Genomic DNA, 26,435 nt, shown 5'->3' on the forward strand with positions numbered 1-26,435 from the left:
CTAGGGCACTTCCACTTATGGTCCTATAGCTTAGGGAAATTAAAATCAAAAAGACACAGCCACCCCAAAGTTTGGGACGCCTCTGTTTACAAGAAACTCGTTTACAATACAAGTTCAACATCGCAGAACGTGAAAAATGGATAAAGAAGTTGTGGTATTTACTTACAAAGCAATATCACTCAGCAATGAAATCTGTGTCATCAGGCCCTTAGCAGCACAATGAGTGGATTCAGGTATGATGATTCTAACTGAAATAAGTCACAAAGAAAAAGAAACATCATAAGGTATCAGTAATACACGGAATGTAAACTTGGCTACAGAGGAACTGAATTACAGAACAGAACAGGGTCTCAAATTTAGAAAACCAACTTATGCTTGCTAAAGGGGAAAGGTGAGTTGGGGTGCTGCATAAAACCAGAGATTGAAATGAGCACAGATAAAGTTCCTTAAGCCAAATATGGAATAGACAAGAGCTACTCCTTGCTCAACGAAATGGACTCAACACCGCATATTAAACGCCTAAGAATGTACCTGACTAGTAAGTATCTTAAAACCTATGGATTGCTATGTCTCCGAAAGAGATTCAAGCATGTGTACAGGGGCATAAACGCAGCAGTGATAGGATTGGAGAGGTTTGGTGAGCAAATGAAGACCCTTTGAAGTCATATTGCATGGTACCCATTACACGGGACTCAACTCTCCAGGTTTAAGGTATTCTTCCTTCAGCTAAAACATGCATGTGGAACCCAGAGTATGATCAACCATGTGAACGGGAGATGTGTTCAAATATGTCTCAGTTTTCCTCCCCTGGTACTCAGGTGCAACATTCCAGACGCTTTACTAACACTCTCCCGACTTGGAGAGTCAGTCCCTTTAACCTCCTGTTTGGCCCAGTTTGCAATTTCTGCGGAAGATGAACAGGAATAGCGAGAACCAATGAGAGGCTAGCTGGAGGTGTCTGGACGGGCAAATTTAACTCTCATTTCCCACCAGGAAGAGGAATTAACCAAAGGCTCAGCATGCCGGGCCGGAACCAGATTAGGGCCTGAAGCCGTCCTGCGGTGTTGCGGCCAGGTCACAAGAAAGCGAGTTGAAGAAAGGAGCTCAGGGGCACTGTAATTCACAAAGCTGCAGAGTTATAAATGACAGCTATCGTCCAAAAATAGACTGAAGTAAGGCTGCCAAGAGGACTTGAAAGCGGGGCAGAATTGCAGGAAACCGATTTCAGGAGGTAGACTGGAATTGCATTGAAAGCATAGGAAAAGAGGCAGAACGTCCACAATGATGCACTTGGCCAAAAAGGGCGTATGCGTTTTTTCCTGAATATATTCAGGAAAAAACGCATACGCCCTTTTTGGCCAACCAAGCAAGCTTGCAAAGGAAATCTGCACTACAATGAAGTCTCACTTCCCCCCGGTTAAAAGGGCCATCTGAAAAAAGTGTAAAATCCAGAAAGGCAGGACAGGACATGGAGAACTGGGAGCCTTGTTATGCTGATGGGCGGGATGTAAATTGCCAACAGACACTCGGGAGAAGTGTATGGTGTTTCCTGAAACAACTAAAAAACAAAGCAACAGAACCTAGGGCACTTCCACTTATGCTCCTATAGCTTAGGGAAATTAAAATCAAAAAGACACAGCCACCCCAAAGTTTGGAACGGCTCTGTTTACAAAAACCTCGTTTACAGTACAAGTTCAACATCGCAGAAAGTGAAAAATGGATAAAGAAGTTGTGGTATTTACTTACAAAGCAATATCACTCAGCAATGAAATGTGTGTCATCAGGCCCTTAGCAGCACAATGAGTGGATTCAGTTATGATGATTCTAACTGAAATAAGTCACACAGAAAAAGAAACATCATAAGATATCAATAATACACGGAATGTAAACTTGGCTACACAGGAACTGAATTACAGAACAGAACAGGGTCTCAAATTTAGAAAACTAACTTATGCTTGCTTAAGGGGAAAGGTGAGTTGGGGTGCTGCATAAAACCAGAGATTGAAATGAGCACAGATAAAGTTCCTTAAGCCAAATATGGAATAGACAAGAGCTACTCCTTGCTCAACGAAATGGACTCAACACCGCATATTAAACGCCTAAGAATGTACCTGACTAGTAAGTATCTTAAAACCTATGGATTGCTATGTCTCCGAAAGAGAATCAAGCATGTGTACAGGGGCATAAACGTAGCAGTGATAGGATTGGAGAGGTTCGTGAGCAAATGAAGACCCTTTGAAGTCATATTGCATGGTACCCATTCCACGGGTTTCAACTACCCAGGTTTTAGGTATTCTTCCTTCAGCTAAAACATGCATGTGGAACCCAGAGTATGATCAACCATGTGATCGGGAGACGTGTTCAAATATGTCTCAGTTTTCCTCCCCTGGTACTCGGGTGCAACATTCCAGACGCTTTACTAACACTCTCCCCAATTGGAGAGTCAGCGCCTTTAACCTCCTGTTTGGCCCAGTTTGCAATTTCTGCGGAAGATGAACAGGAATAGCGAGAACCAATGAGAGACTAGCTGGAGGTGTCTGGACGGGCAAATTTAACTCTCATTTCCCACCAGGAAGAGGAATTAACCAAAGGCTCAGCATGCCGGGCCGGAACCAGATTAGGGCCTGAAGCCATCCTGCGGTGTTGCGGCCAGGTCACAAGTAAGCGAGTTGAAGAAAGGAGCTCAGGGGCACTGTAATTCACAAAGCTGCAGAGTTATAAATGACAGCTATCGTCCAAAAATAGACTGAAGTAAGGCTGCCAAGAGGACTTGAAAGCGGGGCAGAATTGCAGGAAACCGATTTCAGGAGGTAGACTGGAATTGCATTGAAAGCATAGGAAAAGAGGCAGAACGTCCACAATGATGCACTTGGCCAAAAAGGGCGTATGCGTTTTTTCCTGAATATATTCAGGAAAAAACGCATACGCCCTTTTTGGCCAACCAAGCAAGCTTGCAAAGGAAATCTGCACTACAATGAAGTCTCACTTCCCCCCGGTCAAAAGGGCCATCTGAAAAAAGTGTAAAATCCAGAAAGGCAGGACAGGCCATGGAGAACTGGGAGCCTTGTTATGCTGAAGGGCGGGATGTAAAGTGCCAACAAAAACTCGGGAGAAGTGTATGGTGTTTCCTGAAACATCTAAAAAACAAAGCAACAGAGCCTAGGGCACTTCCACTTATGGTCCTATAGCTTAGGGAATTTAAAATCAAAAAGACACAGCCACCCCAAAGTTTGGAACGGCTCTGTTTACAAGAACCTCGTTTACAGTACAAGTTCAACATCGCAGAAAGTGAAAAATGGATAAAAAAGTTGTGGTATTTACTTACAAAGCAATATCACTCAGCAATGAAATCTGTGTCATCAGGCCCTTAGCAGCACAATGAGTGGATTCAGGTATGATGATTCTAACTGAAATAAGTCACACAGAAAAAGAAACATCATAAGATATCACTAATACACGGAATGTAAACTTGGCTACACAGGAACTGAATTACAGAACAGAACAGGGTCTCAAATTTAGAAAACCAACTTATGCTTGCTTAAGGGTAAAGGTGAGTTGGGGTGCTGCATAAAACCAGAGATTGAAATGAGCACAGATAAAGTTCCTTAAGCCAAATATGGAATAGACAAGAGCTACTCCTTGCTCAACGAAATGGACTCAACACCGCATATTAAACGCCTAAGAATGTACCTGACTTGTAAGTATCTTAAAACCTATGGATTGCTATGTCTCCAAAAGAGAATCAAGCATGTGTACAGGGGCATAAACGCAGCAGTGATAGGATTGGAGAGGTTCGGTGAGCAAATGAAGACCCTTTGAAGTCATATTGCATGGTACCCATTCCACGGGTTTCAACTACCCAGGTTTAAAGTATTCTTCCTTCAGCTAAAACATGCATGTGGAACCCAGAGTATGATCAACCATGTGATCGGGAGACGTGTTCAAATATGTCTCAGTTTTCCTCCCCTGGTACTCGGGTGCAACATTCCAGACGCTTTACTAACACTCTCCCCACTTGGAGAGACAGCGCCTTTAACCTCCTGTTTGGCCCAGTTTGCAATTTCTGCGGAAGATGAACAGGAATAGCGAGAACCAATGAGAGACTAGCTGGAGGTGTCTGGATGGGCAAATTTAACTCTCATTTCCCAACAGGAAGAGGAAATAACCAGAGGCTCAGCGTGCCGTGCCAGAACCAGATTAGGGCCTGAAGCCATCCTGCAGTGTTGCGGCCAGCTCAAAAGAAAGCGAGTTGAAGAAAGGAGCTCAGGGGCACTGTAATTCACAAACCTGCAGAGTTATAAATGACAGCTATCGTCCAAAAATAGACTGAAGTAAGGCTGCCAAGAGGACTTGAAAGCGGGGCAGAATTGCAGGAAACCGATTTCAGGAGGTAGACTGGAATTGCATTGAAAGCATAGGAAAAGAGGCAGAACGTCCACAATGATGCACTTGGCCAAAAAGGGCGTATGCGTTTTTTCCTGAATATATTCAGGAAAAAACGCATACGCCCTTTTTGGCCAACCAAGCAAGCTTGCAAAGGAAATCTGCACTACAATGAAGTCTCACTTCCCCCTGGTCAAAAGGGCCATCTGAAAAAAGTGTAAAATCCAGAAAGGCAGGACAGGCCATGGAGAACTGGGAGCCTTGTTATGCTGATGGGCGGGATGTAAATTGCCAACAGACACTCGGGAGAAGTGTATGGTGTTTCCTGAAACATCTAAAAAACAAAGCAACAGAGCCTAGGGCACTGCCACTTATGGTCCTATAGCTTAGGGAAATTAAAATCAAAAAGACACAGCCACCCCAAAGTTTGGGATGCCTCTGTTTACAAAAACCTCGTTTACCGTACAAGTTCAATATCACAGAAAGTGAAAAATGGATAAAGAACTTGTGGTACTTACGTACAATGCAGTATCACTCAGCAATGAAATCTATGTCATCAGGCCCGTAGCATCATAATGAGTGGATTCAGGTACGATGATTCTAACTGAAATAAGTCACACAGAAAAAGAAACATCATAAGATATCACTAATACACGGATTGTAAACTTGGCTACACAGGAACTGAATGACAGAACAGAACAGGTTCTCAAATTTAGAAAACCAACTTATGCTTGCTTAAGGGTAAAGGTGAGTTGGGGTGCTGCATAAAACCAGAGATTGAAATGAGCACAGATAAAGTTCCTTAAGCCAAATATGGAATAGACAAGAGCTACTCCTTGCTCAACGAAATGGACTCAACACCGCATATTAAACGCCTAAGAATGTACCTGACTTGTAAGTATCTTAAAACCTATGGATTGCTATGTCTCCGAAAGAGAATCAAGCATGTGTACAGGGGCATAAACGCAGCAGTGATAGGATTGGAGATGTTCGGTGAGCAAATGAAGACCCTTTGAACTCATATTGCATGGTACCCATTCTACGGGTTTCAACTACCCAGGTTTTAGGTATTCTTCCTTCAGCTAAAACATGCATGTGGAACCCAGAGTATGATCAACCATGTGATCGGGAGACGTGTTCAAATATGTCTCAGTTTTCGTACCCTGGTACTCGGGTGCAACATTCCAGACGCTTTACTAACACTCTCCCCACTTGGAGAGTCAGCGCCTTTAACCTCCTGTTTGGCACAGTTTGCAATTTCTGCGGAAGATGAACAGGAATAGCGAGAACCAATGAGAGGCTAGCTGGAGGTGTCTGGACGGGCAAATTTAACTCTCATTTCCCACCAGGAAGAGGAAATAACCAAAGGCTCAGCGTGCCGTCCCGGAACCAGATTAGGGCCTGAAGCCATCCTGCGGTGTTGCGGCCAGCTCAAAAGAAAGCGAGTTGAAGAAAGGAGCTCAGGGGCACTGTAATTCACAAACCTGCAGAGTTATAAATGACAGCTATCGTCCAAAAATAGACTGAAGTAAGGCTGCCAAGAGGACTTGAAAGCGGGGCAGAATTGCAGGAAACCGATTTCAGGAGGTAGACTGGAATTGCATTGAAAGCATAGGAAAAGAGGCAGAACGTCCACAATGATGCACTTGGCCATAAAGGGCGTATGCGCTTCTTCCTGAATATATTCAGGAAAAAACGCATACGCCCTTTTTGGCCAACCAAGCAAGCTTGCAAAGGAAATCTGCACTACAATGAAGTCTCACTTCCCCCCGGTCAAAAGGGCCATCTGAAAAAAGTGTAAAATCCAGAAAGGAAGGACAGGCCATGGAGAACTGGGAGCCTTGTTATGCTGATGGGCGGGATGTAAATTGCCAACAACCACTTGGGAGAAGTGTATGGTGTTTCCTGAAACATCTAAAAACAAAGCAACAGAGCCTAGGGCACTTCCGCTTATGGTCCTATAGCTTAGGGAAATTAAAATCAAAAAGACACAGCCACCCCAAAGTTTGGGATGCCTCCGTTTACAAGAACCTCGTTTACCGTACAAGTTCAATATCACAGAAAGTGAAAAATGGATAAAGAACTTGTGGTACTTACGTACAATGCAGTATCACTCAGCAATGAAATCTATGTCATCAGGCCCGTAGTAGCATAATGAGTGGATTCAGGTACGATGATTGTAACTGAAATAAGTCACACAGAAAAAGAAACATCATAAGATATCACTAATACACGGAATGTAAACTTGGCTACACAGGAACTGCATTCCAAAACAGAACAGGGTCTCAAATTTAGAAAACCAACTTATGCTTGCTTAAGGGGAAAGGTGAGTTGGGGTGCTGCATAAAACCAGAGATTGAAATGAGCACAGATAAAGTTCCTTAAGCCAAATATGGAATAGACAAGAGCTACTCCTTGCTCAACGAAATGGACACAAAACCCCATATTAAACGCCTAAGAATGTACCTGACTAGTAAGTATCTTAAAACCTATGGATTGCTATGTCTCCGAAAGAGAATCAAGCATGTGTACAGGGGCATAAACGCAGCAGTGATAGGATTGGAGAGGTTCGTGAGCAAATGAAGACCCTTTGAAGTCATATTGCATGGTACCCATTCCACGGGTTTCAACTCTCCAGGTTTAAGGTATTCTTTCTTCATCTAAAACATGCACGTGGAACCTAGAGTATGATCAACCATGTGATCGGGAGACGTGTTCAAATATGTCTCAGTTTTCGTACCCTGGTACTCGGGTGCAACATTCCAGACGCTTTACTAACACTCTCCCCACTTGGAGAGTCAGTCCCTTTAACTTCCTGTTTGGCCCAGTTTGCAATTTCTGTGGAAGATGAACAGGAATAGCGAGAACCAATGAAAGACTAGCTGGAGGTGTCTGGATGGGCAAATTTAACTCTCATTTCGCACCAGGAAGAGGAATTAACCAAAGGCTCAGCGTGCCGTGCCAGAACCAGATTAGGGCCTGAAGACGTCCTGCGGTGTTGCGGCCAGGTCACAAGAAAGCGAGTTGAAGAAAGGCGCTCAGGGGCACTGTAATTCACAAACCTGCAGAGTTATAAATGACAGCTATCGTCCAAAAATATACTGAAGTAAGTCTGCCAAGAGGACTTGAAAGCGGGGCAGAATTGCAGGAAACCGATTTCAGGAGGTAGACTGGAATTGCATTGAAAGCATAGGTAAAGAGGCAGAACGTCCACAATGATGCACTTGGCCAAAAAGGGCGTATGCGTTTTTCCTGAATATATTCAGGAAAAAACGCATACGCCCTTTTTGGCCAACCAAGCAAGCTTGCAAAGAAATCTGCACTACAATGAAGTCTCACTTCCCCCCGGTCAAAAGGGCCATCTGAAAAAAGTGTAAAATCCAGAAAGGCAGGACAGGCCATGGAGAACTGGGAGCCTTGTTATGCTGATGGGCGGGATGTAAATTGCCAACAGACACTCGGGAGAAGTGTATTGTCTTTCCTGAAACATCTAAAAAACAAAGCAACAGAACCTAGGGCACTTCCACTTATGGTCCTATAGCTTAGGGAAATTAAAATCAAAAAGACACAGCCACCCCAAAGTTTGGGACGCCTCTGTTTACAAGAAACTCGTTTACAGTACAAGTTCAACATCGCAGAAAGTGAAAAATGGATAAAGAAGTTGTGGTATTTACTTACAAAGCAATATCACTCAGCAATGAAATCTGTGTCATCAGGCCCTTAGCATCACAATGAGTGGATTCAGGTATGATGATTCTAACTGAAATAAGTCACACAGAAAAAGAAACATCATAAGATATCAGTAATACACGGAATGTAAACTTGGCTACAGAGGAACTGAATTACAGAACAGAACAGGGTCTCAAATTTAGAAAACAAACTTATGCTTGCTTAAGGGGAAAGGTGAGTTGGGGTGCTGCATAAAACCAGAGATTGAAATGAGCACAGATAAAGTTCCTTAAGCCAAATATGGAATAGACAAGAGCTACTCCTTGCTCAACGAAATGGACTCAACACCGCATATTAAACGCCTAAGAATGTACCTGACTAGTAAGTATCTTAAAACCTATGGATTGCTATGTCTCCGAAAGAGAATCAAGCATGTGTACAGGGGCATAAACGCAGCAGTGATAGGATTGGAGAGGTTTGGTGAGCAAATGAAGACCCTTTGAAGTCATATTGCATGGTACCCATTACACGGGTCTCAACTCTCCAGGTTTAAGGTATTCTTCCTTCAGCTAAAACATGCATGTGGAACCCAGAGTATGATCAACCATGTGAACGGGAGATATGTTCAAATATGTCTCAGTTTTCCTCCCCTGGTACTCAGGTGCAACATTCCAGACGCTTTACTAACACTCTCCCGACTTGGAGAGTCAGTCCCTTTAACCTCCTGTTTGGCCCAGTTTGCAATTTCTGCGGAAGATGAACAGGAATAGCGAGAACCAATGAGAGGCTAGCTGGAGGTGTCTGGACGGGCAAATTTAACTCTCATTTCCCACCAGGAAGAGGAATTAACCAAAGGCTCAGCATGCCGGGCCGGAACCAGATTAGGGCCTGAAGCCGTCCTGCGGTGTTGCGGCCAGGTCACAAGAAAGGGAGTTGAAGAAAGGAGCTCAGGGGCACTGTAATTCACAAACCTGCAGAGTTATAAATGACAGCTATCGTCCAAAAATAGACTGAAGTAAGGCTGCCAAGAGGACTTGAAAGCGGGGCAGAATTGCAGGAAACCGATTTCAGGAGGTAGACTGGAATTGCATTGAAAGCATAGGAAAAGAGGCAGAACGTCCACAATGATGCACTTGGCCAAAAAGGGCGTATGCGTTTTTTCCTGAATATATTCAGGAAAAAACGCATACGCACTTTTTGGCCAACCAAGCAAGCTTGCAAAGGAAATCTGCACTACAATGAAGTCTCACTTCCCCCCGGTCAAAAGGGCCATCTGAAAAAAGTGTAAAATCCAGAAAGGCAGGACAGGACATGGAGAACTGGGAGCCTTGTTATGCTGATGGGCGGGATGTAAATTGCCAAGAACCACTCGGGAGAAGTGTATGGTGTTTCCTGAAACAACTAAAAAACAAAGCAACAGAACCTAGGGCACTTCCACTTATGCTCCTATAGCTTAGGGAAATTAAAATAAAAAAGACACAGCCACCCCAAAGTTTGGAACGGCTCTGTTTACAAGAACCTCGTTTACAGTACAAGTTCAACATCGCAGAAAGTGAAAAATGGATAAAGAAGTTGTGGTATTTACTTACAAAGCAATATCACTCAGCAATGAAATCTGTGTCATCAGGCCCTTAGCAGCACAATGAGTGGATTCAGTTATGATGATTCTAACTGAAATAAGTCACACAGAAAAAGAAACATCATAAGATATCAGTAATACACAGAATGTAAACTTGGCTACACAGGAACTGAATTACAGAACAGAACAGGGTCTCAAATTTAGAAAACTAACTTATGCTTGCTTAAGGGGAAAGGTGAGTTGGGGTGCTGCATAAAACCAGAGATTGAAATGAGCACAGATAAAGTTCCTTAAGCCAAATATGGAATAGACAAGAGCTACTCCTTGCTCAACGAAATGGACTCAACACCGCATATTAAACGCCTAAGAATGTACCTGACTAGTAAGTATCTTAAAACCTATGGATTGCTATGTCTCCGAAAGAGAATCAAGCATGTGTACAGGGGCATAAACGCAGCAGTGATAGGATTGGAGAGGTTCGTGAGCAAATGAAGACCCTTTGAAGTCATATTGCATGGTACCCATTCCAAGGGTTTCAACTACCCAGGTTTAAGGTATTCTTCCTTCAGCTAAAACATGCATGTGGAACCTAGAGTATGATCAACCATGTGATCGGGAGACGTGTTCAAATATGTCTCAGTTTTCGTACCCTGGTACTCGGGTGCAACATTCCAGACGCTTACTAACACTCTCCCCACTTGGAGAGTCAGTCCCTTTAACCTCCTGTTTGGCCCAGTTTGCAATTTCTGCGGAAGATGAACAGGAATAGCGAGAACCAATGAGAGGCTAACTGGAGATGTCTGGATGGGCAAATTTAACTCTCATTTCCCACCAGGAAGAGGAATTAACCAAAGGCTCAGCGTGCCGTGCCAGAACCAGATTAGGGCCTGAAGACATCGTGCGGTGTTGCGGCCAGGTCACAAGAAAGCGAGTTGAAGACAGAAGCTCAGGGACGCTGTAATTCACAAACCTGCAGAGTTATAAATGACAGCTATCGTCCAAAACTAGACTGAAGTAAGGCTGCCAAGAGGACTTGAAAGCGGGGCAGAATTGCAGGAAACCGATTTCAGGAGGTAGACTGGAATTGCATTGAAAGCATAGGAAAAGAGGCAGAATGTCCACAATGATGCACTTGGCCAAAAAGGGCGTATGCGTTTTTTCCTGAATATATTCAGGAAAAAACGCATACGCCCTTTTTGGCCAACCAAGCAAACTTGCAAAGGAAATCTGCACTACAATGAAGACTCACTTCTCCCCGGTCAAAAGGGCCATCTGAAAAAAGTGTAAAATCCAGAAAGGCAGGACAGGCCATGGAGAACTGGGAGCCTTGTTATGCTGATGGGCGGGATGTAAATTGCCAACAACCACTCGGGAGAAGTGTATGGTGTTTCCTGAAACATCTAAAAAACAAAGCAACAGAGCCTAGGGCACTTCCACTTATGGTCCTATAGCTTAGGGAAATTAAAATCAAAAAGACACAGCCACCCCAAAGTTTGGGACGCCTCCGTTTACAAGAACCTCGTTTACCGTACAAGTTCAATATCACAGAAAGTGAAAAATGGATAAAGAACTTGTGGTACTTACGTACAATGCAGTATAACTCAGCAATGAAATCTATGTCATCAGGCCCGTAGCAGCATAATGAGTGGATTCAGGTACGATGATTCTAACTGAAATAAGTCACACAGAAAAAGAAACATCATAAGATATCACTAATACACGGAATGTAAACTTGGCTACACAGGAACTGCATTCCAAAACAGAACAGGGTCTCAAATTTAGAAAACCAACTTATGCTTGCTTAAGGGTAAAGGTGAGTTGGGGTGCTGCATAAAACCAGAGATTGAAATGAGCACAGATAAAGTTCCTTAAGCCAAATATGGAATAGACAAGAGCTACTCCTTGCTCAACGAAATGGACTCAAAACCCCATATTAAACGCCTAAGAATGTACCTGACTAGTAAGTATCTTAAAACCTATGGATTGCTAGGTCTCCAAAAGAGAATCAAGCGTGTGTACAGGGGCATAAACGCAGCAGTGATAGGATTGGAGAGGTTCGGTGAGCAAATGAAGACCCTTTGAAGTCATATTGCATGGTACCCATTACAAGGGTCTCAACTCTCCAGGTTTAAGGTATTCTTCCTTCAGCTAAAACATGCATGTGGAACCCAGAGTATGATCAACCATGTGAACGGGAGACGTGTTCAAATATGTCTCAGGTTTCCTCCCCTGGTACTCGGGTGCAACATTCCAGACGCTTTACTAACACTCTCCCCACTTGGAGAGTCAGTCCCTTTAACCTCCTGTTTGGCCCAGTTTGCAATTTCTGTGGAAGATGAACAGGAATAGCGAGAACCAATGAGAGACTAGCTGGAGGTGTCTGGACGGGCAAATTTAACTCTCATTTCCCACCAGGAAGAGGAAATAACCAAAGGCTCAGCGTGCCGTGCCGGAACCAGATTAGGGCCTGAAGACATCCTGCGGTGTTGCGGCCAGCTCAAAAGAAAGCGAGTTGAAGAAAGGAGCTCAGGGGCACTGTAATTCACAAACCTGCAGAATTATAAATGACAGCTATCGTCCAAAAATAGACTGAAGTAAGGCTGCCAAGAGGACTTGAAAGCGGGGCAGAATTGCAGGAAACCGATTTCAGGAGGTAGACTGGAATTGCATTGAAAGCATAGGAAAAGAGGCAGAACGTCCACAATGATGCACTTGGCCAAAAAGGGCGTATGCGTTTTTTCCTGAATATATTCAGGAAAAAATGCATACGCCCTTTTTGGCCAACCAAGCAAGCTTGCAAAGGAAATCTGCACTACAATGAAGTCTCACTTCCCCCCGGTCAAAAGGGCCATCTGAAAAAAATGTAAAATCCAGAAAGGCAGGACAGGCCATGGAGAACTGGGAGCCTTGTTATGCTGAAGGGCGGAATGGAAATTGCCAACAACCACTCGGGAGAAGTGTATGGTGTTTCCTGAAACATCTAAAAAACAAAGCAACAGAACCTAGGGCACTTCCACTTATGGTCCTATAGCTTAGGGAAATTAAAATCAAAAACACACAGCCACCCCAAAGTTTGGATCGGTTCTGTTTACAAGAACCTCGTTTACAGTACAAGTTCAACATCGCAGAAAGTGAAAAATGGATAAAGAAGTTGTGGTATTTACTTACAAAGCAATATCACTCAGCAATGAAATCTGTGTCATCAGGCCCTTAGCAGCACAATGAGTGGATTCAGGTATGATGATTCTAACTGAAATAAGTCACACAGAAAAAGAAACATCATAAGATATCAGTAATACACGGAATGTAAACTTGGCTACACAGGAACTGAATTACAGAACAGAACAGGGTCTCAAATTTAGAAAACCAACTTATGCTTGCTTAAGGGGAAAGGTGAGTTGGGGTGCTGCATAAAACCAGAGATTGAAATGAGCACAGATAAAGTTCCTTAAGCCAAATATGGAATAGACAAGAGCTACTCCTTGCTCAACGAAATGGACTCAACACCCCATATTAAACGCCTAAGAATGTACCTGACTAGTAAGTATCTTAAAACCTATGGATTGCTATGTCTCCGAAAGAGAATCAAGCATGTGTACAGGGGCATAAACGCAGCAGTGATAGGATTGGAGAGGTTCGGTGAGCATATGAAGACCCATTGAAGTCATATTGCATGGTACCCATTACACGGGTCTCAACTCTCCAGGTTTAAGGTATTCTTCCTTCAGCTAAAACATGCATGTGGAACCCAAGTATGATCAACCATGTGAACGGGAGACGTATTCAAATATGTCTCAGTTTTCCTCCCCTGGTACTCGGGTGCAACATTCAGACGCTTTACTAACACTTTCCCGACTTGGAGAGTCAGTCCCTTTAACCTCCTGTTTGGCCCAGTTTGCAATTTCTGCGGAAGATGAACAGGAATAGCGAGAACCAATGAGAGACTAGCTGGAGGTGTCTGGACGGGCAAATTTAACTCTCATTTCCCACCAGGAAGAGGAATTAACGAAAGGCTCAGCATGCCGGGCCGGAACAAAATTAGGGCCTGAAGCCATCCTGCGGTGTTGCGGCCAGGTCACAAGAAAGCGAGTTGAAGAAAGGAGCTCAGGGGCACTGTAATTCACAAACCTGCAGAGTTATAAATGAGAGCTATCGTCCAGAAATAGACTGAAGTAAGGCTGCCAAGAGGACTTGAAAGCAGGGCAGAATTGCAGGAAACCGATTTCAGGAGGTAGACTGGAATTGCATTGAAAGCATAGGAAAAGAGGCAGAACGTCCACAATGATGCACTTGTCCAAAAAGGGCGTATGCGTTTTTTCCTGAATATATTCAGGAAAAAACGCATACGCCCTTTTTGGCCAACCAAGCAAGCTTGCAAAGGAAATCTGCACTACAATGAAGTCTCACTTCCCCCCGGTCAAAAGGGCCATCTGAAAAAAGTGTAAAATCCAGAAAGGCAACAGGCCATTGAGAACTGGGAGCCTTGTTATGCTGATGGGCGGGATGTAAATTGCCAACAGACACTCAGGAGAAGTGTATGGTGTTTCCTGAAACATCTAAAAAACGAAGCAACAGAGCCTAGGGCACTTCCACTTATGGTCCTATAGCTTAGGGAAATTAAAATCAAAAAGACACAGCCACCCCAAAGTTTGGGACTCCTCCGTTTACAAGAACCTCGTTTACCGTACAAGTTCAATATCACAGAAAGTGAAAAATGGATAAAGAACTTGTGGTACTTACGTACAATGCAGTATCACTCAGCAATGAAATCTATGTCATCAGGCCTGTAGCAGCATAATGAGTGGATTCAGGTACGATGATTCTAACTAAAATAAGTCACACAGAAAAAGAAACATCATAAGATATCTCTAATACACGGAATGTAAACTTGGCTACACAGGAACTGCATTCCAAAACAGAACAGGGTCTCAAATTTAGAAAACCAACTTATGCTTGCTTAAGGGGAAAGGTGAGTTGGGGTGCTGCATAAAACCAGAGATTGAAATGAGCACAGATAAGGTTCCTTAAGCCAAATATGGAATAGACAAGAGCTACTCCTTGCTCAACGAAATGGACTCAACACCCCATATTAAACGCCTAAGAATGTACCTGACTAGTAAGTATCTTAAAACCTATGGATTGCTATGTCTCCAAAAGAGAATCAAGTGTGTGTACAGGGGCATAAACGCAGCAGTGATAGGATTGGAGAGGTTCGGTGAGCAAATGAAGACCCTTTGAAGTCATATTGCATGGTACCCATTACACGGGTCTCAACTCTCCAGGTTTAAGGTATTCTTCCTTCAGCTAAAACATGCATGTGGAACCCAGAGTATGATCAACCATGTGAACGGGAGACGTGTTCAAATATGTCTCAGTTTTCCTCCCCTGGTACTCGGGTACAACATTCCAGACGCTTTACTAACACTCTCCCCACTTGGAGAGTCAGCGCCTTGAACCTCCTGTTTGGCACAGTTTGCAAGTTCTGCGGAAGATGAACAGGAATAGCGAGAACCAATGAGAGGCTAGCTGGAGGTGCCTGGACGGGCAAATTTAACTCTCATTTCCCACCAGGAAGAGGAAATAACCAAACGCTCAGCGTGCCGTACCGGAACCAGATTAGGGCCTGAAGCCATCCTGCGGTGTTGCGGCCAGGTCACAAGAAAGCGAGTTGAAGAAAGGAGCTCAGGGGCACTGTAATTCACAAACCTGCAGAGTTATAAATGAGAGCTATCGTCCAGAAATAGACTGAAGTAAGGCTGCCAAGAGGACTTGAAAGCAGGGCAGAATTGCAGGAAACCGATTTCAGGAGGTAGACTGGAATTGCATTGAAAGCATAGGAAAAGAGGCAGAACGTCCACAATGATGCACTTGGCCAAAAAGGGCATATGTGTTTTTTCCTGAATATATTCAGGAAAAAACGCATACGCCCTTTTTGGCCAACCAAGCAAGCTTGCAAAGAAATCTGCACTACAATGAAGTCTCACTTCCCCCCGGTCAAAAGGGCCATCTGAAAAAAGTGTAAAATCCAGAAAGGCAACAGGCCATTGAGAACTGGGAGCGTTGTTATGCTGATGGGCGGGATGTAAATTGCCAACAGACACTCAGGAGAAGTGTATGGTGTTTCCTGAAACATCTAAAAAACGAAGCAACAGAGCCTAGGGCACTTCCACTTATGGTCCTATAGCTTAGGGAAATTAAAATCAAAAAGACACAGCCACCCCAAAGTTTGGGCCTCCTCCGTTTACAAGAACCTCCTTTACCGTACAAGTTCAATATCACAGAAAGTGAAAAATGGATAAAGAACTTGTGGTACTTACGTACAATGCAGTATCACTCAGCAATGAAATCTATGTCATCAGGCCCGTAGCAGCATAATGAGTGGATTCAGGTACGATGATTCTAACTGAAATAAGTCACACAGAAAAAGAAACATCATAAGATATCACTAATACACGGAATGTAAACTTGGCTACACAGGAACTGCATTCCAAAACAGAACAGGGTCTCAAATTTAGAAAAGCAACTTATGCTTGCTTAAGGGGAAAGGTGAGTTGGGGTGCTGCATAAAACCAGAGATTGAAATGAGCACAGATAAAGTTCCTTAAGCCAAATATGGAATAGACAAGAGCTACTCCTTGCTCAACGAAATGGACTCAACACCCCATATTAAACGCCTAAGAATGTACCTGACTAGTAAGTATCTTAAAACCTATGGATTGCTATGTCTCCAAAAGAGAATCAAGCGTGTGTACAGGGGCATAAACGCAGCAGTGATAGGATTGGAGAGGTTCGGTGAGCAAATGAAGACCGTTTGAAGTCATATTGCATGGTACCCATTACACGGGTCTCAACTCTCCAGGTTTAAGGTATTCTTCCTTCAGCTAAAACATGCATGTGGAACCCAGAGTATGATCAACCATGTGAACAGGAGACGTGTTCAAATATGTCTCAGTTTTCCTCCCCTGGTACTCGGGTGCAACATTCCAGACGCTTTACTAACACTCTCCCCACTTGGAGAGTCAGCGCATTTAACCTCCTGTTTGGCCCAGTTTGCAATTTCTGCGGAAGATGAACAGGAATAGCGAGAACCAATGAGAGGCTAGCTGGAGGTGCCTGGACGGGCAAATTTAACTCTCATTTCCCAACAGGAAGAGGAAATAACCAAAGGCTCAGCGTGCCGTACCGTAACCAGATTAGGGCCTGAAGCCATCCTGCGGTGTTACGGCCAGCTCAAAAGAAAGCGAGTTGAAGAAAGGAGCTCAGGGGCACTGTAATTCACAAACCTGCAGAGTTATAAATGACAGCTATCGTCCAAAAATAGACTGAAGTAAGGCTGCCAAGAGGACTTGAAAGCGGGGCAGAATTGCAGGAAACCGATTTCAGGAGGTAGACTGGAATGGCATTGAAAGCATAGGAAAAGAGGCAGAACGTCCACAATGATGCACTTGGCCAAAAAGGGCGTATGCGTTTTTTCCTGAATATATTCAGGAAAAAACGCATACGCCCTTTTTGGCCAACCAAGCAAGCTTGCAAAGGAAATCTGCACTACAATGAAGTCTCACTTCCCCCCGTCAAAAGGGCTATCTGAAAAAAGTGTAAAATCCAGAAAGGCAGGACAGGCCATGGAGAACTGGGAGCCTTGTTATGCTGATGGGCGGGATGTAAATTGCCAACAACCACTCGGGAGAAGTGTATGGTGTTTTCTGAAACATCTAAAAAACAAAGCAACAGAACCTAAGGCACTTCCACTTATGGTCCTATAGCTTAGGGAAATTAAAATCAAAAAGACACAGCCACCCCAAAGTTTGGAACGGCTCTGTTTACAAGAACCTCGTTTACAGTACAAGTTCAACATCGCAGAAAGTGAAAAATGGATAAAGAAGTTGTGGTATTTACTTACAAAGCAATAGCACTCAGCAATGAAATCTGTGTCATCAGGCCCTTAGCAGCACAATGAGTGGATTCAGGTATGATGATTCTAACTGAAATAAGTCACACAGAAAAAGAAACATCATAAGATATCAGTAATACACGGAATGTAAACTTGGCTACACAGGAACTGAATTACAGAACAGAACAGGGTCTCAAATTTAGAAAAGCAACTTATGCTTGCTTAAGGGGAAAGGTGAGTTGGGGTGCTGCATAAAACCAGAGATTGAAATGAGCACAGATAAAGTTCCTTAAGCCAAATATGGAATAGACAAGAGCTACTCCTTGCTCAACGAAATGGACTCAAAACCCCATATTAAACGCCTAAGAATGTACCTGACTAGTAAGTATCTTAAAACCTATGGATTGCTATGCCTCCAAAAGAGAATCAAGCATGTGTACAGGGGCATAAACGCAGCAGTGATAGGACTGGAGAGGTTCGGTGAGCAAATGAAGACCCTTTGAAGTCATATTGCATGGTACCCATTCCACGGGTCTCAACTCTCCAGGTTTAAGGTATTCTTCCTTCAGCTAAAACATGCATGTGGAACCCAGAGTATGATCAACCATGTGAACGGGAGACGTGTTCAAATATGTCTCAGTTTTCCTCCCCTGGTACTCGGGTGCAACATTCCAGACGCTTTACTAACACTCTCCCAACTTGGAGAGTCAGCGCCTTTAACATCCTGTTTGGCCCAGTTTGCAATTTCTGCGGAAGATGAACAGGAATAGCGAGAACCAATGAGAGGCTAGCTGGAGGTGTCTGGACGGGCAAATTTAACTCTCATTTCCCACCAGGAAGAGGAAATAACCAAAGGCTCAGCATGCCGGGTCGGAACCAGATTAGGGCCTGAAGCCATCCTGCGGAGTTGCGTCCAGGCCACAAGAAAGCGAGTTGAAGAAAGGAGCTCAGGGGCACTGCAATTCACAAACCTGCAGAGTTATAAATGACAGCTATCGTCCAAAAATATACTGAAGTAAGGCTGCCAAGAGGACTTGAAAGCGGGGCAGAATTGCAGGAAACCGATTTCAGGAGGTAGACTGGAATTGCATTGAAAGCATAGGAAAAGAGGCAGAACGTCCACAATGATGCACTTGGCCAAAAAGGGCGTATGCGTTTTTTCCTGAATATATTCAGGAAAAAACGCATACGCCCTTTTTGGCCAACCAAGCAAGCTTGCAAAGGAAATCTGCACTACAATGAAGTCTCACTTCCCCCCGGTCAAAAGGGCCATCTGAAAAAAGTGTAAAATCCAGAAAGGCAACAGGCCATTGAGAACTGGGAGCCTTGTTATGCTGATGGGCGGGATGTAAATTGCCAACAGACACTCCGGAGAAGTGTATGGTGTTTCCTGAAACATCTAAAAAACGAAACAACAGAGCCTAGGGCACTTCCACTTATGGTCCTATAGCTTAGGGAAATTAAAATCAAAAAGACACAGCCACCCCAAAGTTTGGGACTCCTCCGTTTACAAGAACCTCGTTTACCGTACAAGTTCAATATCACAGAAAGTGAAAAATGGATAAAAAAGTTGTGGTATTTACTTACAAAGCAATATCACTCAGCAATGAAATCTGTGTCATCAGGCCCTTAGCAGCACAATGAGTTGATTCAGGTATGATGATTCTAACTGAAATAAGTCACACAGAAAAAGAAACATCATAAGATATCAGTAATACACGGAATGTAAACTTGGCTACACAGGAACTGAATTACAGAACAGAACAGGGTCTCAAATTTAGAAAACCAACTTATGCTTGCTTAAGGGGAAAGGTGAGTTGGGGTGCTGCATAAAACCAGAGATTGAAATGAGCACAAAGTTCCTTAAGCCAAATATGGAATAGACAAGAGCTACTCCTTGCTCAACGAAATGGACTCAACACCGCATATTAAATGCCTAAGAATGTACCTGACTAGTAAGTATCTTAAACCTATAGATTGCTATGTCTCTGAAAGAGAATCAAGCATGTGTACAGGGGCATAAACGCAGCAGTGATAGGATTGGAGAGGTTCAGTGAGCAAATGAAGACCTTTGATGTCATATTGCATAGTACCCATTCCACGGGTTTCAACTACGCAGATTTTAGGTATTCTTCCTTCAGCTAAAACATGCATGTGGAACCCAGAGTATGATCAACCATGTGATCGGGAGACGTGTTCAAATATGTCTCAGTTTTCCTCCCCTGGTACTCGGGTGCAACATTCCAGACGCTTTACTAACACTCTCCCCACTTGGAGAGTCAGTCCCTTTAACCTCCTGTTTGGCCCAGTTTGCAATTTCTGCGGAAGATGAACAGGAATAGCGAGAACCAATGAGAGGCTAGCTGGAGGTGTCTGGACGGGCAAATTTAACTCTCATTTCCCACCAGGAAGAGGAAATAACCAAAGGCTCAGCGTGCCGTACCGGAACCAGATTAGGGCCTGAAGCCATCCTGCGGTGTTGCGGCCAGGTCACAAGAAAGCGAGTTGAAGAAAGGAGCTCAGGGGCACTGTAATTCACAAACCTGCAGAGTTATAAATGACAGCTATCGTCCAAAAATAGACTGAAGTAAGGCTGCCAAGAGGACTTGAAAGCGGGGCAGAATTGCAGGAAACCGATTTCAGGAGGTAGACTGGAATTGCATTGAAAGCATAGGAAAAGAGGCAGAACGTCCACAATGATGCACTTGGCCAAAAAGGGCGTATGCGTTTTTTCCTGAATATATTCAGGAAAAAACGCATACGCCCTTTTTGGCCAACCAAGCAAGCTTGCAAAGGAAATCTGCACTACAATGAAGTCTCACTTCTCCCCGGTCAAAAGGGCCATCTGTAAAATGTGTAAAATCCAGAAAGGCAGGACAGGACATGGAGAACTGGGAGCCTTGTTATGCTGATGGGCGGGATGTAAATTGCCAACAGCCACTCCGGAGAAGTGTATGGTGTTTCCTGAAACATCTAAAAAACAAAGCAACAGAGCCTAGTGCACTTCCACTTATGGTCCTATAGCTTAGGGAAATTAAAATCAAAAAGACACAGCCACCCCAAAGTTTGGGACGCCTCTGTTTACAAGAACCTCGTTTACCGTACAAGTTCAATATCACAGAAAGTGAAAAATGGATAAAGAAGTTGTGGTACTCATGTACAAAGCAATATCACTCAGCAATGAAATCTATGTCACCAGGCCCGTAGCAGCATAATGAGTGGATTCGGGTATGGTGATTCTAACTGAAATAAGTCACACAGAAAAAGAAACATCAAAAAATATCAGTAATACATGGAATTTAAACTTGGCTACAGAGGAACTGAATTACAAAACAGAACAGGGTCTCAAATTTAGAAAACCAACTTATGCTTGCTTAAGGGTAAAGGTGAGTTGGGGTGCTGCATAAAACCAGAGATTGAAATGAGCACAGATAAAGTTCCTTAAGCCAAATATGGAATAGACAAGAGCTACTCCTTGCTCAACGAAATGGACTCCACACCCCATATTAAACTCTTAAGAATATACCTGACTAGTAAGTATCTTAAAACCTATGGATTGCTATGCCTCCAAAAGAGAATCAAGCATGTGTACAGGGGCATAAACGCAGCAGTGATAGGATTGGAGAGGTTCGGAGAGCAAATGAAGACCCTTTGAAGTCATATTGCATGGTACCCATTACACGGGTCTCAACTCTCCAGGTTTAAGGTATTCTTCCTTCAGCTAAAACATGCATGTGGAACCCAAGTATGATCAACCATGTGAACGGGAGACGTGTTCAAATATGTCTCAGTTTTCCTCCCCTGGTACTCGGGTGCAACATTCCAGACGCTTTACTAACACTCTCCCCACTTGGAGACTCAGCGCCTTTAACCTCCTGTTTGGCCCAGTTTGCAATTTCTGCGGAAGATGAACAGGAATAGCGAGAACCAATGAGAGACTAGCTGGAGGTGTCTGGACGGGCAAATTTAACTCTCATTTCCCACCAGGAAGAGGAAATAACCAAAGGCTCAGCGTGCCGTGCCGGAACGAGATTAGGGCCTGAAGCCATCCTGCGGTGTTGCGGCCAGGTCACAAGAAAGCAAGTTGAAGAAAGGAGCTCAGGGGCACTGTAATTCACAAACCTGCAGAGTTATAAATGACAGCTATCGTCCAAAAATAGACTGAACTAAGGCTGCCAAGAGGACTTGAAAGCGGGGCAGAATTGCAGGAAACCGATTTCAGGAGGTAGACTGGAATTGCATTGAAAGCATAGGAAAAGAGGCAGAACGTCCACAATGATGCACTTGGCCAAAAAGGGCGTATGCGTTTTTTCCTGAATATATTCAGGAAAAAACGCATACGCCCTTTTTGGCCAACCAAGCAAGCTTGCAAAGGAAATCTGCACTACAATGAAGTCTCACTTCCCCCCAGTCAAAAGGGCCATCTGAAAAAAGTGTAAAATCCAGAAAGGCAGGACAGGCCATGGAGAACTGGGAGCCTTGTTATGCTGATGGGCGGGATGTAAATTGCCAACAACCACTCGGGAGAAGTGTATGGTGTTTCCTGAAACATCTAAAAAACAAAGCAACAGAACCTAGGGCACTTCCACTTATGGTCCTATAGCTTAGGGAAATTAAAATCAAAAACACACAGCCACCCCAAAGTTTGGATCAGTTCTGTTTACAAGAACCTCGTTTACAGTACAAGTTCAACATCGCAGAAAGTGAAAAATGGATAAAGAAGTTGTGGTATTTACTTACAAAGCAATATCACTCAGCAATGAAATCTGTGTCATCAGGCCCTTAGCAGCACAATGAGTGGATTCAGGTATGATGATTCTAACTGAAATAAGTCACACAGAAAAAGAAACATCATAAGATATCAGTAATACACGGAATGTAAACTTGGCTACACAGGAACTGAATTACAGAACAGAACAGGGTCTCAAATTTAGAAAACCAACTTATTCTTGCTTAAGGGGAAAGGTGAGTTGGGGTGCTGCATAAAACCAGAGATTGAAATGAGCACAGATAAAGTTCCTTAAGCCAAATATGGAATAGACAAGAGCTACTCCTTGCTCAACGAAATGGACTCAACACCCCATATTAAACGCTTAAGAATGTTCCTGACTAGTAAGTATCTTAAAACCTATGGATTGCTATGTCTCCGAAAGAGAATCAAGCATGTGTACAGGGGCATAAACGCAGCAGTGATAGGATTGGAGAGGTTTGGTGAGCAAATGAAGACCCTTTGAAGTCATATTGCATGGTACCCATTACACGGGTCTTAACTCTCCATGTTTAAGGTATTCTTCCTTCATCTAAAACATGCATGTGGAACCCAAGTATGATCAACCATGTGAACGGGAGACATGTTCAAATATGTCTCAGTTTTCCTCCCCTGGTACTCGGGTGCAACATTCCAGACGCTTTACTAACACTCTCCCCACTTGGAGACTCAGCGCCTTTAACCTCCTGTTTGGCCCAGTTTGCAATTTCTGCGGAAGATGAACAGGAATAGCGAGAACCAATGAGAGACTAGCTGGAGGTGTCTGGACGGGCAAATTTAACTCTCATTTCCCACCAGGAAAAGGAAATAACGAAAGGCTCAGCGTGCCGTGCCGGAACCAGATTAGGGCCTGAAGCCATCCTGCGGTGTTACGGCCAGGTCACAAGAAAGCGAGTTGAAGAAAGGAGCTCAGGGGCACTGTAATTCACAAACCTGCAGAGTTATAAATGACAGCTATCGTCCAAAAATAGACTGAAGTAAGGCTGCCAAGAGGACTTGAAAGCGGGGTAGAATTGCAGGAAACCGATTTCAGGAGGTAGACTGGAATTGCATTGAAAGCATAGGAAAAGAGGCAGAACGTCCACAATGATGCACTTGGCCAAAAAGGGCGTATGCGTTTTTTCCTGAATATATTCAGGAAAAAACGCATACGCCCTTATTGACCAACCAAGCAAGCTTGCAAAGGAAATCTGCACTACAATGAAGTCTCACTTCCCCCCGGTCAAAAGGGCCATCTGAAAAAAGTGTAAAATCCACAAAGGCAACAGGCCATTGAGAACTGGGAGCCTTGTTATGCTGATGGGTGGGATGTAAATTGCCAACAGACACTTGGGAGATGTGTATGGTGTTTCCTGAAACATCTAAAAAACAAAGCAACAGAGCCTAGGGCACTTCCACTTATGGTCCTATAGCTTAGGGAAATTAAAATCAAAAAGACACAGCCACCCCAAAGTTTGGAACGGCTCTGTTTACAAGAACCTCGTTTACAGTACAAGTTCAACATCGCAGAAAGTGAAAAATGGATAAAGAACTTGTGGTACTTACGTACAATGCAATATCACTCAGCAATGAAATCTATGTCATCAGGCCCGTAGCAGCATAATGAGTAGATTCAGGTACGATGATTCTAACTGAAATAAGTCACACATAAAAAGAAACATCATAAGATATCACTAATACACGGAATGTAAACTTGGCTACACAGGAACTGCATTCCAAAACAGAACATGGTCTCAAATTTAGAAAACCAACTTATGCTTGCTTAAGGGGAAAGGTGAGTTGGGGTGCTGCATAAAACCAGAGATTGAAATGAGCACAGATAAAGTTCCTTAAGCCAAATATGGAATAGACAAGAGCTACTCCTTGCTCAACGAAATGGACTCAACACCGCATATTAAACGCCTAAGAATGTACCTGACTAGTAAGTATCTTAAAACCTATGGATTGCTATGTCTCCAAAAGAGAATCAAGCGTGTGTACAGGGGCATAAACGCAGCAGTGATAGGATTGGAGAGGTTCGGTGAGCAAATGAAGACCCTTTGAAGTCATATTGCACGGTACCCATTCCACGGGTCTCAACTCTCCAGGTTTAAGGTATTCTTCCTTCAGCTAAAACATGCATGTGGAACCCAGAGTATGATCAACCATGTGAACGGGAGACGTGTTCAAATATGTCTCAGTTTTCCTACCCTGGTACTCGGGTGCAACATTCCAGACGCTTTACTAACACTCTCCCGACTTGGAGAGTCAGTCCCTTTAACCGCCTGTTTGGCCCAGTTTGCAATTTCTGCGGAAGATGAACAGGAATAGCGAGAACCAATGAGAGGTTAGCTGGAGGTGTCTGGACGGGCAAATTTAACTCTCATTTCCCACCAGGAAGAGGAATTAACCAAAGGCTCAGCGTGCCGTACCGTAACCAGATTAGGGCCTGAAGCCATCCTGCGGTGTTGCGGCCAGCTCAAAAGAAAGCGAGTTGAAGAAAGGAGCTCAGGGGCACTGTAATTCACAAACCTGCAGAGTTATAAATGACAGCTATCGTCCAAAAATAGACTGAAGTAAGGCTGCCAAGAGGACTTGAAAGCGGGGCAGAATTGCAGGAAACCGATTTCAGGAGGTAGACTGGAATGGCATTGAAAGCACAGGAAAAGAGGCAGAACGTCCACAATGATGCACTTGGCCAAAAAGGGCGTATGCGTTTTTTCCTGAATATATTCAGGAAAAAACGCATACGCCCTTTTTGGCCAACCAAGCAAGCTTGCAAAGGAAATCTGCACTACAATGAAGTCTCACTTCCCCCCGTCAAAAGGGCCATCTGAAAAAAGTGTAAAATCCAGAAAGGCAGGACAGGCATGGAGAACTGGGAGCCTTGTTATGCTGATGGGCGGGATGTAAATTGCCAACAACCACTCGGGAGAAGTGTATGGTGTTTCCTGAAACATCTAAAAAACGAAACAACAGAGCCTAGGGCACTTCCACTTATGGTCCTATAGCTTAGGGAAATTAAAATCAAAAAGACACAGCCACCCCAAAGTTTGGAACGGCTCTGTTTACAAGAACCTCGTTTACAGTACAAGTTCAACATCGCAGAAAGTGAAAAATGGATAAAGAACTTGTGGTACTTACGTACAATGCAGTATCACTCAGCAATGAAATCTATGTCATCAGGCCCGTAGCAGCATAATGAGTAGATTCAGGTACGATGATTCTAACTGAAATAAGTCACACAGAAAAAGAAACATCATAAGATATCACTAATACACGGAATGTAAACTTGGCTACACAGGAACTGAATTCCAAAACAGAACAGGGTCTCAAATTTAGAAAACCAACTTATGCTTGCTTAAGGGGAAAGGTGAGTTGGGGTGCTGCATAAAGCCAGAGATTGAAATGAGCACAGATAAAGTTCCTTAGGCCAAATATGGAATAGACAAGAGCTACTCCTTGCTCAACGAAATGGACTCAACACCGCATATTAAACGCCTAAGAATGTACCTGACTAGTAAGTATCGTAAAACCTATGGATTGCTATGTCTCCGAAAGAGAATCAAGCATGTGTACAGGGGCATAAACGCAGCAGTGATAGGATTGGAGAGGTTCGGTGAGCAAATGAAGACCCTTTGAAGTCATATTGCATGGGACCCATTACACGGGTCTCAACTCTCCAGGTTTAAGGTATTCTTCCTTCAGCTAAAACATGCATGTGGAACCCAAGTATGATCAACCATGTGAACGGGAGACGTGTTCAAATATGTCTCAGTTTTCCTCCCCTGGTACTCGGGTTCAACATTCCAGACGCTTTACTAACACTCTCCCCACTTGGAGAGTCAGCGCCTTGAACCTCCTGTTTGGCCCAGTTTGCAATTTCTGCGGAAGATGAACAGGAATAGCGAGAACCAATGAGAGGCTAGCTGGAGGTGTCTGGACGGGCAAATTTAACTCTCATTTCCCACCAGGAAGAGGAAATAACCAAAGGCTCAGCGTGCCGTACCGGAACCAGATTAGGGCCTGAAGCCATCCTGCGGTGTTGCGGCCAGGTCACAAGAAAGCGAGTTGAAGAAAGGAGCTCAGGGGCACTGTAATTCACAAACCTGCAGAGTTATAAATGACAGCTATCGTCCAGAAATAGACTGAAGTAAGGCTGCCAA

General features: G+C 43.8%; 1 long non-coding RNA gene across 15 annotated transcripts in view; it reads right to left on the reverse strand.

Annotated features, from left to right (window-relative positions):
- Nucleotides 1-26,435, reverse strand: part of LOC307181459 — a 1,863,373-nt gene that overhangs the window by 587,352 nt on the left and 1,249,586 nt on the right. Inside the window, exon 1 of one of the 15 annotated variants that reach the window (XR_013826821.1) lies at nucleotides 11,216-11,271. The exons of the other annotated variants lie outside the window; for them this stretch is intronic. This is a non-coding gene — a long non-coding RNA (uncharacterized lncRNA). Of the gene's footprint in view, nucleotides 1-11,215; nucleotides 11,272-26,435 lie in introns of those variants that run through there. 15 annotated transcript variants of the gene reach the window in all.

This window comes from Stenella coeruleoalba (genome assembly GCF_951394435.1).
Source record: "Stenella coeruleoalba genome assembly, contig: scaffold_37, whole genome shotgun sequence".
Lineage (NCBI taxonomy): Eukaryota > Metazoa > Chordata > Mammalia > Artiodactyla > Delphinidae > Stenella > Stenella coeruleoalba.